The sequence below is a fragment of the Protopterus annectens genome, chromosome 1.part2 (assembly GCF_019279795.1).
Source record: "Protopterus annectens isolate FY-2018-M chromosome 1.part2, PAN1.0, whole genome shotgun sequence".
NCBI classification, from domain to species: domain Eukaryota; kingdom Metazoa; phylum Chordata; order Ceratodontiformes; family Protopteridae; genus Protopterus; species Protopterus annectens.
This window is the reverse complement of record NC_056727.1, coordinates 563,202,037-563,216,388: the sequence shown is the minus strand read 5'-3', so window position 1 is coordinate 563,216,388 and position 14,352 is coordinate 563,202,037.

The window sequence follows — 14,352 nt, the reverse complement described above, 5'->3', positions numbered from 1 at the left end:
TTTACTTTTGAGCTCATAAAACAATAAAAGCACCTCATATTTTTATGAGCTGTTTTTGATATATATATATATATATATATATATATATATATATATATATATTCAGTGAATTCTGTCACACAGATCATGTGTCACTGATATTATTTTTATTTTTATTTGTTCCAGGTATACCTGGATTTAATGCGGTTCTTAATAAATGTACAACTATGCAGGGCTGCACTGAGCATTAAATCATGAAGCATGTTCTTAACTCTGCACTTCCCTCTATTTTAATTAACATGATGATTCAATGGTTAAGGTTCCTTTCTCCCATCTTAATGGGTCTGGGATTAATTTCCAAATTATGCTCACCATCTGTGTGAAGTCTCTCTCTCTCTCTCTCTCTCTCTATATATATATATATATATATATATATATATATATATATATATATATATATACATATACTCTTTCTATCTGTGCAGGTTTACTCTACTTGCCTCTCAAAAACCTGCAGATTGGCTGGCTATTTTATGTTTGCCTTTGTGACTCCTGAGTCATGGTTAGAAACAGTTCACAAAAAGGACCAGCTCTAGTTAAACAATAAATAAACTGTGTAAAAGAAGAAAGTGCTTCTCCTTTCAGTAGTGTGTCTTTTTAAGATCAGTGCTATGATATCTCGTAATTATATGTTAAGAGTTATGATAATCAGTCCAAATACTTTTCTTTAAATCTGAAGATCTGGTTTTGTAAAACAGTTATTATGTTTTGACTGACAAGTAGTTAATTCCTGTTGTCATGTAGTTCATTCCTGCTGAAAATATTTCTTTCTTCTGACAGAGGTCATCCAAATCAAAGTGACATACAACCCATCTGCCTTACACAATATAATACAAATATGTGTGCTTTTCACCTTGCGGGATGTTTTGCATGTGCAGACTGGCTTGGTAATATCTCTGATAAAATAGTATCTATAGCTTTTTGTTCTTTCAATTCTGTTTCTGCATTCCTGTATTCTAACTGTATTGATTGATTGAATTTATGTGATACTTATTCCTATAAGGCTGTGACAGAGATAAATAAGTGCTTGTGAGAGCAAACCCCAGTGCATGTAACCATACACCATACACACAGAAACCCAGAGTTCTTGGAAGAAAGTTGCTTGAAAAAACTGAGGTCATAAAAATACATTATGCCTATGATGTTGACTATAATAAGGAAAAAAAAACATCTCACAGTAAGTAACATACTCATAAAGTTGGACTACAGAAGTTAAATGGGAAGCTGCTATACTGGAGGAGAAGGAATGCAAAGAAAAACTCATATCACCATTGGAATGTGTACTGTAGCAAAGAATAACAATCTTGTCATTGCAGAAAATGAGTATCAGTAATTCTAGCCACAGCACCTTTGTCTTTTTCAGATGTTGAAAATGTGCTTAAGACTCTTTCCATGCATACATAACTATGATACATAATTTAAAATAAAAGATGGCATACATCTATTTCAGATAATTCTGGCATAATGGTTAAGGTGTTTGCCTGACAAATAAAAAGTACAGGGTTTGATTATCACCAAAGGAAACTGGCTGGGTTTAAAATAGTCCACAAGGGCAGCTAGTCTAGTACTTACCTACAAATCAATGAAGTTGTTGGAGTTGGGGGTTGGCATAGTAGTTAAGGTGTTTGTCTTGGAGACACAAGGCACAGTGTTTGAGTCTCACTTTGGCTTTAATGGAAAAGCTCATTCAGACTCGGTTTAATTACATGTGAACTGAGGGTGGAGCTAGGAATTAAACCTTCTATTTAAGGGATAAAATGAAACATTTCAAGGCTTTACTGGAAAAAAAAATCACTCAGACTCTGCCATAGATTGCTGTGAGGAAGAAGTTTGCTTTTGCTTTCCTGTATTTTGTATTGCTTCATTGCCTTCTTCTGTTTTATATATTGTGGTTTATTTTCTTTACATGTTTTACTTGTATACTGCTTTTACTTACATATTTAAACTAGGAAAGAGGCCACAGCTGTATCTCTTGTGAGTCACACGGAAATTAAGTTTTCTCCCATTCTCCCACTCTGGTGTTGTATTTTTTAAACTCAACTGCATCTCTAGTTGCCTGCCCCTTATGTTAATTTTTACCACGCATTTCCTTTCCTCTACTCATTCATTGACTATTGTGAGAAAGCACATTATCATTTTGTGAAATCACTCCCCTTCAACTATTTACATTTATTAGCCATCCTGCTGTATTCCATAGAGCCAGAATACAAAATGGCTACCCCATTCCAATCTATCTTTCTCTTTTAAAATGAATGGCTCTCCATTTAGATAACTAGAGCTTAAGTTACCTAGTCTTTCATATCTAACTGATTAGTGTACATGGCAACTCTTAGGATATGAACCCATTTTTTCCATCTTACCCTTAAAAATCTGCATCATCTAGTCCAAGACCACAAATTATTAGAGCCCACATTCTGCCTCTTGGTAGTCATCTTAGGATTAGTGCTTCTGTTTTCTTCCTGGTGAGAGGAGAATAGGGGCATAATTTCCGGGAAAATGCTGATCACCAGAAAGCCTAATAACTGCTTCATACGTAGGTGCCAGCTTGGAACTTGTGCTTGTATTTTGCTCCTGGTGAGAGAAGGGGCACAGTCTATTGATTCCTGACTGTTTCTGATTGGGCAGTGAGTCTTTGTGTAGAACCTTCCTGATTGATCTGGTTGCTATTCGAAGCATCTACCAAGAAAAGGCTACAACAAGCCTACAGACCCTTGCATCATCTGGGACAAGACTGTTGATCACCAAAGAGCCTGTGGCCTGCATTTCTTCTTGGGATGGTGCTACTGTTTGCTTCTGGTGAGAGAAAAAGCAACGGAGCATGGTATCCCAACAGAGTGAAGAAGTGGTGAGATCAGTATTAGTAGTAGTCAGGGAGTAGCAAATCCAGTGAATCCCCTCTTTTCATCATTTTAATGAAGCTAAATCTTTCTTCTCAGTAAGCACTACTTGAGCTGCTGCTGTCTAACCTAACTTGAGAATATCTCCCTAAATACTTCATTCATAAATCATCAGGGTCTACTTATTAGTTTCCCCTCAAGTGTTTGGCAGTACCCTGCATAAATGCAGTCACCTTAAGCTGACATATTTCCTGTAAAATCATTCTTGCAATTTCACCAATATCTAGTTGTGCACAGGGCAAATAGTTTGCAGTGGCAAGCACTGCCCCCAGAGCTGCAAACCTGATACTCCTCTCATTACTTTATATTATCACTGCAACTGTCTAATAATTAAAAAGGATCTGTTGTCATGGATATAAACTTTCCCATTAACTCCATTATCATCTTGGTGGTTATAGGCACCCTGAGGTAATGTAGAAATTGTCTCATGTTTACTGACAACCAGTTAATTCTCAAACAAACTGATATGGTATGTGAGAGAAATATTTTACACAATGTCACTGGAGCAAAAGGTCTCACATAAAAGCACTCTTAATGTTAATCAGGTTGTCAGTAGTACACACGCTGCAGCCATCGCACATAGTTCAAAGCAACAGATAGACCCATAGACCCACAGACCCACGTGTGCTAATACACATAAATGAAACCTTCCTAAACTTCAAAGACATTTTACATGAAGTACCCATAAATACCCTTATCAACCCCGAATGCAGTCTTTCAAACAACACCCACATCAAGACATACAGCCACATCTTATGGAGTCTCTACTTCTAAGCCCATAAGGCAAGCCACCACACAATCCAACATTCTGGTCATTGGAGACTCCATTGCAAGACATACTGATGTCCCTCTCACCAGGCTGAATAAGGAGAAAGTCACAGTCAATTGCTTGTCAGCAGCCAGGATCCACCACATTACACATGTGACAGCAACTACCTGTATGACTCATAAGTCATGTGGATGTAAATGACATGAAATGTACTTTTCTAGACTATATGAATAGAGACATCATGAAACTCTCTGAATTTGTGTCCCAGGCTGGTATAAGCCTAGCAATGATCAGCATTTTACCTTCTGCAAGGATGATGCCACAATACAAACAGAATATTACTGACTTTAATAACTGGATTAGTTTCTGGTGTCATTCTAAAGGCATGCAATATTTGTCACAATGGAAGGAGATGGTTAACAGACCATACTTCTTTGCCAGGGATGGTTTGCACCTCTCTCCTCTAGGCTTTCAAATATTAGATAAAACATTGTTCTCCTCCATAGTGCTTTTTTAGGAAATGCCAAACTGAACATTTTTTGGACATAGCAAATCAAAACCAAGAAAATCTAAAGGTGTTACTGCTCAATGCTAGGTGTCTAAATGGAAAACTACACTCCCTACAAGCTCTCCTCACCCTAGAGAATGCTGATATGTGTGCTGTTCCTGAGGCATAGTTTAAAGCTGCAGAGAGAGCACCAGCAGTGCGAGTCTATAATGCCTTCCACACATTTAGACCAGCTGCTACACAGACAGGGAATAAAGGTGAAGGTGTCTTGATTTACATCAAAAATAAATATACCTCAAGGCTGGTCAAACAAGACTATGAATGTAAGCTTCTCCACGTTCAAATCACCTTACGCAAAATCCCATACCACTTCCTTGTAAGCTATAGGTCGCCCTCTATCACCCATGAAACCCACAACATGTGTTTAAACTTATTGGAAGCACTCATCATCCAAATCAATACCATATTCATGGATGACTTTAATTGCCCCACTATTAACTTGGAATCATTTATGACACCAAACGTACAGACACAGAGATTCCAGAATTTTGTATACACAAACTCCCTGGACCAGATTGGCAATACACCAACCAGGAGTGCAAATATACTGGACCATTGCCTCACTAATATGGGAAAGTGCTATACACCCCCTAGTGTAATGTCTTCACTGATAAGGTCAGACCACAAAAATGGTCTCCTTTGAAATAAAAATAAAATCTGGAACTCCAGCTTACCCTGGAATATTCAGGAACTACTCTAAGGTTAACTTCCTACTATTAAGTGATAACCTGGCAAAATTTCAAGCCCCCATAAACCCTGAGAATACTACTGCCTTCAAGGAACTGTTCACAGAATGCTATACAACCATTTGAATAGCTGCATAGAGGCAGCTGTACCCACCAGGAAGAAGTACAGAACTAGCTCAAAAAACAAGCCACCATGCTGGAATCACAACATCAATAGGCTATATAACAGAAGAAAGAAAATCATGGCAAAATGTAGGAAGTGTAGCACCCAAGAGAATAAAAACACTCTCAGCAAACTAAACAAACAATTCAGAGGACAAGTAAAGTTAAGTAATGCCAAATTTGAGGTAAATTTGGCCTCCCAGGCAAGGACAACCACAAGGCATTCTTTAGCTATATCCACAACCTCAAAAGGAATACACAATAGTGTGCAGAGTTCCTTTTTAATGGAGCCATGTGTACTGAGCCAGATATAGAAAACCTACTGACTGACAAATTCAGCTCCAACTTTGCCCCTCTCTCCTCCTCAACCTTCCCTCAGGAAATGCCATCAAATATAAACCCACCTACTATCACTAGGGAACAGGTCCTTAATGCTCTAAGGCCAAGAACAACCCGTCAGTGGGCCCAGACAATATCCCAGGATACCTTCTAAATAGCATGAAACATGACCTATGAAGCCCCTTAGAATTGTTATTTAACTGTAGCTCCCAAACAGGATTCGTACCTCATGAATGAAGAACAGCAACAGTCTTCCCTCTGCACAAAGGTGGGCCATCTACAGACCCTGGAAACTACAAACCCATAAGACTCACTAGTCTCATATGCAGAGCCATGGAAAGGATTATCATGGAAATGATCAATAATGACATAAGAAACCTCCAGACACTAGACCAAATCCAATTTGGTTTTGTCAAGGCCAGGTCATGCCTATTCAAAATGATGGACCTCTATGAGAAGGTCATCAAAGCAATGGATGAGGGCAAAATAGTTCACACTGCCTACCTTGACCTAGCCAAGTCATTCGACACAATATCCCTCTCTGCATTATCAACAAACTCAAGAGGTTAGGTATAAACCACTTATGTCACCCAATGGATAACTTGCTGGCATGTAGACAGGACCCACTAATTCCGAATGGAGGAGTCCATCTCTACAAAGATGCCAGTCACAAGCAGAGTCACTCAGGGAATGATCCTGGGACAACTCCTTTTTGGCATTTACTTCTCTGAAGTCAAGACCAATGACAATGACCTCTGGCTGACTAAATTTGCAGATGATTGCAAATTAGGAGCAGTCATAGAATCCCTCAATGACAGAAATGTTCTCCAGGAAGGGGTGACACAGACAAATAGCTTGTGTCAAAGCCATGGAGTAAAACTAAACACCAAAAAATGCATAACAGTATCCTTCGGGAAGTCATCCACCTCTGGTAATTATGATATTGACAACATACCTCTAAGAGTTGACCCAGTATTCAAGGACTTGGGGAGACATATACACAGTAATCTAGCCTTTGACCATCAGTTGTCTAAAGAATGAGGGAATCATTCTATGCTGTGCAACTTATAAACAAAACTATGGCATTTAAGTCCACTGTATTCAGCATTCATCAGACCTATCACTGAGTACAATGTCGCCTTTGGTATGTACCTAACCAGGCACATCTAACAATTGGAATTTCCACAGAAGTGCCTCACTAAAAGAATACAGGGTATAAGTAGCATGCCCTGTGTAGACTGCCAAACAGTCATATCCCTGTATTCTGTCTCTTACTGACTGTTAAGGGGCGATCTATGCCTGGCATACAAGGGTTTGTAAGACCCCACCCTAGTGGACCTCCTGCATATAAGGAAAACAAACAGCACCAGAATTACCTGTTATAAAGACTTAAATCTTGCCTGTGATATAAATAGGACCTGCTGGAGAGACAGGTATGTATCCAAGAGAATAGTGGTAAGCTTGTTGGGGGTGGGGTGGAGTGTCAGTTTGTTTTGATATGCCTCATGGGCTGCAGTTGACATGGACGGGGTATGCCAGTTGACTGTGATATTGTACAACATTCCATTTACTTTGAAAAGGATATGAAGATGTTCAAGGTCATTGAACTGACTTTGGAATACAGCTATGTTCCCTTCAATGACATCATCAGTATTTGCATTGGGTTTGAAAGAATAGCAGGCACTGAAACCCTGCACCGTGGAGGTCCTATCACTATTCTGAAACAATGTTTCAGTAACTATACAGATATTTATATTTTCAAGAGTCAACAAATGCCTGCAAGGAGTCCAACTTCTTATTTAGGCTTTTAGTATTGAACAATACTGCATTTATCTAATTTTGACCTTGATTTTGATTACCTACGTAGGTAGTTTCAGGGAACTGACCTTGCCTGAAAAAAGGCTCTATGGGGAAGGTAAAAGACCTGGCCAATATACAGAAGCGATAAGGACAGGGGTGCAGACCATCCCTATAAAAGCAGCCAGAGTTGTTGATCATCTCCTTCCATGCTAATGTATATTTGATCCACTTCAGCGTAATACCAATAGCTAAGCCATCACAGTGCTGGTAAGAACATAATGGTGGCCATGAATTTGTGAAAGCATATCTAAGCAGAGAAAATAAACACTTTCACAAAAAAGCTAAACAGAAGAATTCATCATATTCCAGATTAATAATGCCAACAGATCAAGTCAGAAAGGAGTGAAATAAAAACATATGTATGGAAATTATCTCTTTATTATGCCATCATATAAAGGCACTGTGTCAAAAAATTGCTGACTTGTGAATATAGAAGTAAGATACACATTGGATTACTGGCACTGAATGCTACACTGAAAATATCTGCAGTCTTAATATGTAAAACTAAAAAGAACTTGAACAGAATGTGGAGTATGTGTATACTTGAGGGGCAAACAGAATCTACCAATTGGATAAATAACATGATTATAGTTGTGAAGCAAGATACATTTTTATTTATTTATTTTATTTATTATTTATTTTACATTTGTTGACCAGGATTGTCTGACTGAACTGGAATAGCCCTTTTTCAATGGAGGCCCAAGGAGAAAAGCTCCACAAACATTACAAAGAAGGTTAACAGTTGAAAGAATTGAAAAATATTTACAGTACATGCCAATAAATAAAGCAGTATAACAAAGTAATATGATTTTTACATCTATAGCAGAAATAAAGGAAATTGTAATATAATTAGTGTTACTGTATATTTCAAAAGTGGAAGAGAGATGGGAGATTCATATTTTAGTAGTAGTAAGAGGAGGTAACTGTTCATGGTAAAGATGTCAGGTACAAGAGAGGTGAAGAAGGCTAGATAGAGCTATGAGGTATAAAAGTAGTAGAGGTCATTTAAGAAAGACAACATAGTAGGCAGACAGAGAACTGTTTTAGGGATAGTAGAGAAGATTAGGAAGGGTGAGTACAGTAATAGGTAGCTGCTTTGAATTGTTTAAGTTGATTGAGGGATCTAGTTTCTAATGGAAGCTTGTTCCAAAAAATGTCAGGATGGTAACTATAGAGGTTGCATCCCATTTTGGTTTTGGTTTTGGGTTTATAGATCTGTAGAAGGTCTTGGTCTGAGCTGCGCAGAGATCTGGTGGGAGAATAATGAGAGATAAAAGGAGATAAGCTGGGGCAGTATGAGGGCTGGTATAGAATGAAGTGAATAATCTGGAGCTGAGGGAGGAGAAGCTGGCGTGGTAATTCTAGCCAGTTTAGGTGTTTTAATGCAAAACAGTGATGGGATTTATATGTTTGGTGCACTGCAAATCTAGCTACTTTGCTATAGGCTGATTTTAATTTAGTAAGAAGAGAGGAGTTGCAATTTGTCAGGATATGAGAGCTATACAATAGAGTGGGTAGGCGGTAAGCATGAGAGAGGGTAACTTTTGCTTTGTTAGTGAGAAACTTTTTATTTCTATACAGGAGGCCAAGTTTTAGGTGGGTCTTCTGAATACAGTTATTAACATGTAAGTCAAATTTAGTCGATCATCTATGATGAGACCTAAGACTTTTGTGCTTGTTTCAACTTTGATGAGAGTGTTGTTGAGAGACTGAATAGAGAAGGTATGTTTAAGGTGGTTGACATCTTTGGGTAAGAAAAGTAGGAGATTTGTTTTCTTTGGATTCAGAATAAGCAGATTTTTGAGAGCCAGGTTTCTACTATGTTAATGGATGCCTGCATGGTAGAGATGAGTTCAGAGGGGGTGTCAGCAATGGTGAAGATTGTAGAGTCATCAGCATATTGTATCAGGGATGATTGGGGACAGGAAGTATAGAGCTGATTAGTAAAGAAATTGAAAAGTAATGGGCCAAGAACAGAGAGAGAAGGGGAGAGAGCTGAACGCCATCTAACCAATTGCAGTTGATCAGTGAGATAGCTGGAAAACCAGGCAACGGCAGAAGTATTGAAGTTAAGATTAGCCAGTTTAGACAGTAGAAGTGAGTGAAACACAGTGTCAAAGGCTTTTTAAAGGTCTACGAAAAGACAAGAGATGAGTTTGTTATCTCTGGCCAGAGAGATAGTGTTAAGTCAGGATATAAAGGCAGTAGTAGTACTGTGTTTAGGGCGAAAGCCATATTGTGTGGGTGTGAGCAGGTTTTCCTGTACTAGGTATTGCACGACTTGCTTATGCACACCTTTTTCCAGTACTTTTGAGAGTGGAGATAGGATGGCGATGGGTCTAAAGTTAGTGATTTCAGTGGAGTTACCTCCTTTAGGGAGAATGCAAAATTATTTCCAGACAGAAGGCACCTTTGACTCAGCGATAGAGCAATTTATCAAGATAGACAATGGAATAGCAAGTGAGTCAGCTGCTAACTGCAGGAAATAGGAAGGAATATTGTCATCAGATGTGGAACAGGATTTTAGTTTGGAGAATAGAGATTTTATGTAGCTGGTAGGACCAGACCTAAGGGAGAAAGTATTAGAAGAGTTTAAAGTTGGATACAGTAAATGTTGACTATATACTCACAAGATCATAGTAAAGCTAGATAAATTGGAACTATCCACTTCATTGAGTAGAAGAAGTGGTTCTAGTTATGGTTAATATGAAGCATTGTTCTGTGTTAATACTAATTAGGGCTTTAAGCAAATTAAACTTGAAGTAAGGACTATGCTATTTATATTAAAATGTTTCTCTGAGAAGGTACAGATTTCTAAGGCTTCTGTTCACTAATTCATTAGCATCTGAATTGCTTTAGAGAGCTGTTGTACAAATGATCAAGGAGCTACAAGGTATTATAAACACAGATAATGAGCTACTAATACTGGTGTGACACCATGAAGAGCATGATCAAAGGCTTATACATTTACAAAACAAGCTCAGACAGTACAGCTTTATGCTGAACATAATTAAAAGCAAAATCAGATTAAAGTAACTGGAATGAAATATGTGTTGCATGTGAATTTCAGGCAGCGTGAAACAAGACTAAGAACATTTTAGAGCTGCAGTATAAGTAGCTAGACCAAACAACAGACAGGCACTAATGAGATTTGTTGTTATGATACAGTATCTTTTAATGCTTATTTAGAATATGTCAGAAACAGCTTTGCCAAGAGTATGGCCTGGGAAATGAGCCATTAGCAAGAAAAACATTTTAAATGGTTAAAGTTTTTGTGACACAAGCAGCCACACTGATATATATTTTAACCAACTAAAAGTTAATTGAAAACCATAATGCTTAAATATTTGTGTAATCATGCAATTTGCTCACACAAAGTAATGCAATAAATCTACTATGATTAGCACAACTAAGCAAAAATATTTATAGAAACTGAAATGTGTAAATATCAGACTTACTACAGAATAAGTCAAGTTTCTAGAACAAAATTCTTTAGGAATACTATGAAAGTTAACAAAGGATAAGAGCAATATTGATGTTGTTGTTGTCTTTCGGCTTTTCCCTGTTAGGGGTCGCCACAGCGGAACTCTGGTCTGCTAATGATTGGCAGTAGATTTTCACAGTGCTGAGTTGCCAGCTCAGTGCCCAACCTTCAACGAAGGCACGCCCATTCACGCATGTCTTTCAGAACGCCACTCGACCACAGGGAGGACATGCAGTCTCCACACAGAAGGCACTCCCCGCACCCTAGCTGAGAATGGAACGAGAGAACCTCTTGCTGTGAGGCAACAACTCTACTGCTGCACCACCGTGGATTACAATATTAATATATAATATAATATAATAACTTAACCTTTCTAACAGACTAACAATGCATCAATCAGCTTTGACCATAGCAACTCTATATTCAAGGTATTAATAAGTTTGTATTATGATATTGACTGGATAAATTGTATATTGGCATTATGTACCTTGGCACTTTCTAATGGAAGCCATTTCAAACAGGAAGTAATAGCCTGATGTTGCATTATAATAATAGATACAGTGTACATATATTGGTCCAGTTCCTGATTATTAGAACTTTAGTAAAAAAAATGAAAAACTATTGCACCCTTTTGTGTCATTATGTTTATCTTGTGATTGTTTCTATCATGTCAACTACTTAAGTGGAAAACTTTATTTAATAATCAGTCGAAGTCTAATTTTTATGATTGCAATGAGATGAAAGTGTTTACTGACTGAAGTTAATTCCTTGTTATCTGACATCTCATGTTTAGTGTTTTACATTGATTTCCAAAGTATTTCTGCTGCTTTGTATAAATGAAAGCTGGTTGTGTTAAATCTACCTTTCTTAACAAATCCCTGCAATATTTTTGAGTGATCAGGTGTTGGAGTTCAGGGATGAGATAAGACAGCCAATGGGTGGCAGTGAAAAGTTACCAAATAGCTGGGTAACTACAGCAGAACTAGTAAGGGAGACGGCTAGAAAGGTGCTTGGTATAACATGTGGACAGAGGAAGGATGACAAGGAGACATGGTGGTGGAATGAGGAAGTACAGGAGAGTATGCAGAGAAAGAGGTTGGCAAAGAAGAAGTAGGATTGTCAGAGAGATGAAGAAAGTAGACAGGAATATAAGGAGATGAGGTGCATGGCAAAGAGAGAGGTGGTGAAGGCTAAGGATAAGGCATATGAAGAGTTGCATGTAAAGTTGGACACTAAGGAGGGAGAAAAGGACCTGTACCAATTGGCTAGACAGAGGGACCGAGCTAGGAAAGATGTGCAGCAGGTAAAGGTGATAAAGGATAATGAGGGAAACATACTCACAAGCGAGTAGAGTGTGTTGAGGAGATGGATAGAGTACTTTGAAGGGTTGATGAATGAAGAGAATGAGAGGGAGAGAAGGTTGGATTATGTGGGGATAGTGAATCATGAAGTGCAATGGATTAGCAAGGAGGAAGTAAGGATAGCTAAGAAGAGGATGAAGAATGGAAAGGCTGTTGGTCCAGATGACATACCTGTGGAAGCATGGAGGTGTTAAGGTGAAATGGCAGTGGAGTTTTTAACCAGATTGTTTAATGAAATCTTGGAAAGTGAGAGGATGCCTGAGGAATGGAGAAAAAGTGTTTTGGTGCCGATTTTTAAGAATAAGGGTGATGTGCAGAGCTGTAGTAACTACAGAGGGATTAAATTGATCAGTCACAGCATGAAGTTATGGGAAAGAGTAGTGGAAGCTAGGTTAAGAATTGAAGTGATGATTAGTGATCAGCAGTATGGTTTCAGGCCGGGAAAGAGCACTACAGATGCGATGTCTGCTCTGAGAGTGTTGATGGAGAAATACAGAGAAGGTCATAAGGAGTTGCATTGTGTTTTTGTAGACTTAGAGAAAGCATATGACAGGGTGCCTAGAGAGGAGTTGTGGTATTATATGAGGGAGTCGGGATTGTCAGAGAAGTATGTAAGAGTGGTACAAGATATGTATGAGGGTAGTGTGACAGCAGTAAGGTCTGTGGTGGGAGTGACGGATGCGTTTAAGGTGGAGGTGGGATTACATCAAGGATCAGCTCTGAGCCCTTTCCTATTTGCAATGGTGATGGACAGGTTGACAGATGAGATCAGACAGGAGTCCTCGTGGACTATGATGTTTGCAGATGACATTGTGATCTGTAGTGAGAGTAGGGAACAGGTGGAGGAGACCCTGGAGAGATGGAGATATGCTCTAGAGAGAATAGGAATGAAGGTCAGCAGGACTAAGACAGAATATATGTGTGTGAATGAGAGGGAGGATAGAGGAATGGTGAGGATGCAAGGAGTAGAGGTGGCGAAGGTGGATGAGTTTAAATACTTGGGATCAATAGTTCAGAATAATGGTGAGTGTGAAAGAGATGTGAAGAAGAGAGTACAGGCAGGATGGAGTGGGTGGAGAAGAGTGTCAGGAGTGATTTGTGACAGACGGGTACCAGTAAGAGTGAAAGGGAAGGTCTACAAGAGGGTAGTGAGACCAGCTATGTTATATGGGTTGGAGACAGTGGCATTGACAAAAAGGCAGGCGTTTGAGCTGGATGTGGCAGAGTTAAAGATGTTAAGGTTTGCACTGGGTGTGACAAGGGTGGACAGGATTAGGAATAAGTATATTAGAGGGTCAGCCCAGGTTGGAAGGTTTGGAGACAAAGCCAGAGAGGCAAGATTACATTGGTTTGGACATGTGCTGAGGAGGGATGCTGAGTATATTGGGAAAAAGATGCTAAGGATGAAGCTACCAGGTAACATGAAAAGAGGAAGGCCTAAGATAAGGTTTATGGATGTGGTGAGAGAGGACATGCAGGTGGTTGGTGTGACAGAGCAAGATGCAAAGGACAGGAAGAAATGGAAACAGATGATCCGCTGTGGCGACCTCTAATGGGAACAGCCGAAAGAAGATGATGATGAGGTGTGTTTTGTTGAAACTATTTTTAACCAGAGATGTAGTAATGGTTTTTGGAAACACAGTGTCTTAAGACGTAGGTCATTTTGGCAAAAACATTATGATAAAAGTCTGAATTATGCCCAAATGAGACAGCCTATGAAGACATGATAACTGAATGTGAATGAAAATGTCTTTCCACATCTTCATAAGATTTATTTTAGCTACATAGGTCCTTCTAGGATGAGGATTCCAGAATATTTTATAGATCATTCAAACTAGACAAGGGAAACCAGATCCCCACTAATGTGAAGTACTTTGCTGTTATGTTAATGTGCATCATCTATATTTTTTAAAACTTTTCTTTGCGATCTGACATCCTAGTGAACTGTTTTTATTTTTTTTTTTTTATTTTACAGCTGGAACTGAAGAATGGTTTGAGATATCAGATAGTCAGTATTGTCATAAAAAATATTTATATGTCCTCATTTCTACAGTTTGATAATCTCTCATCCATTTTTCCACCAGACCCCTGTTCTTGCAACCATAGTCTTTGGACAAAACTACTAATTCCTGCTATACCAAATGGCCACTTACTGTCCTCATTCTGTCAGTTCTGAGTAACAGTTAT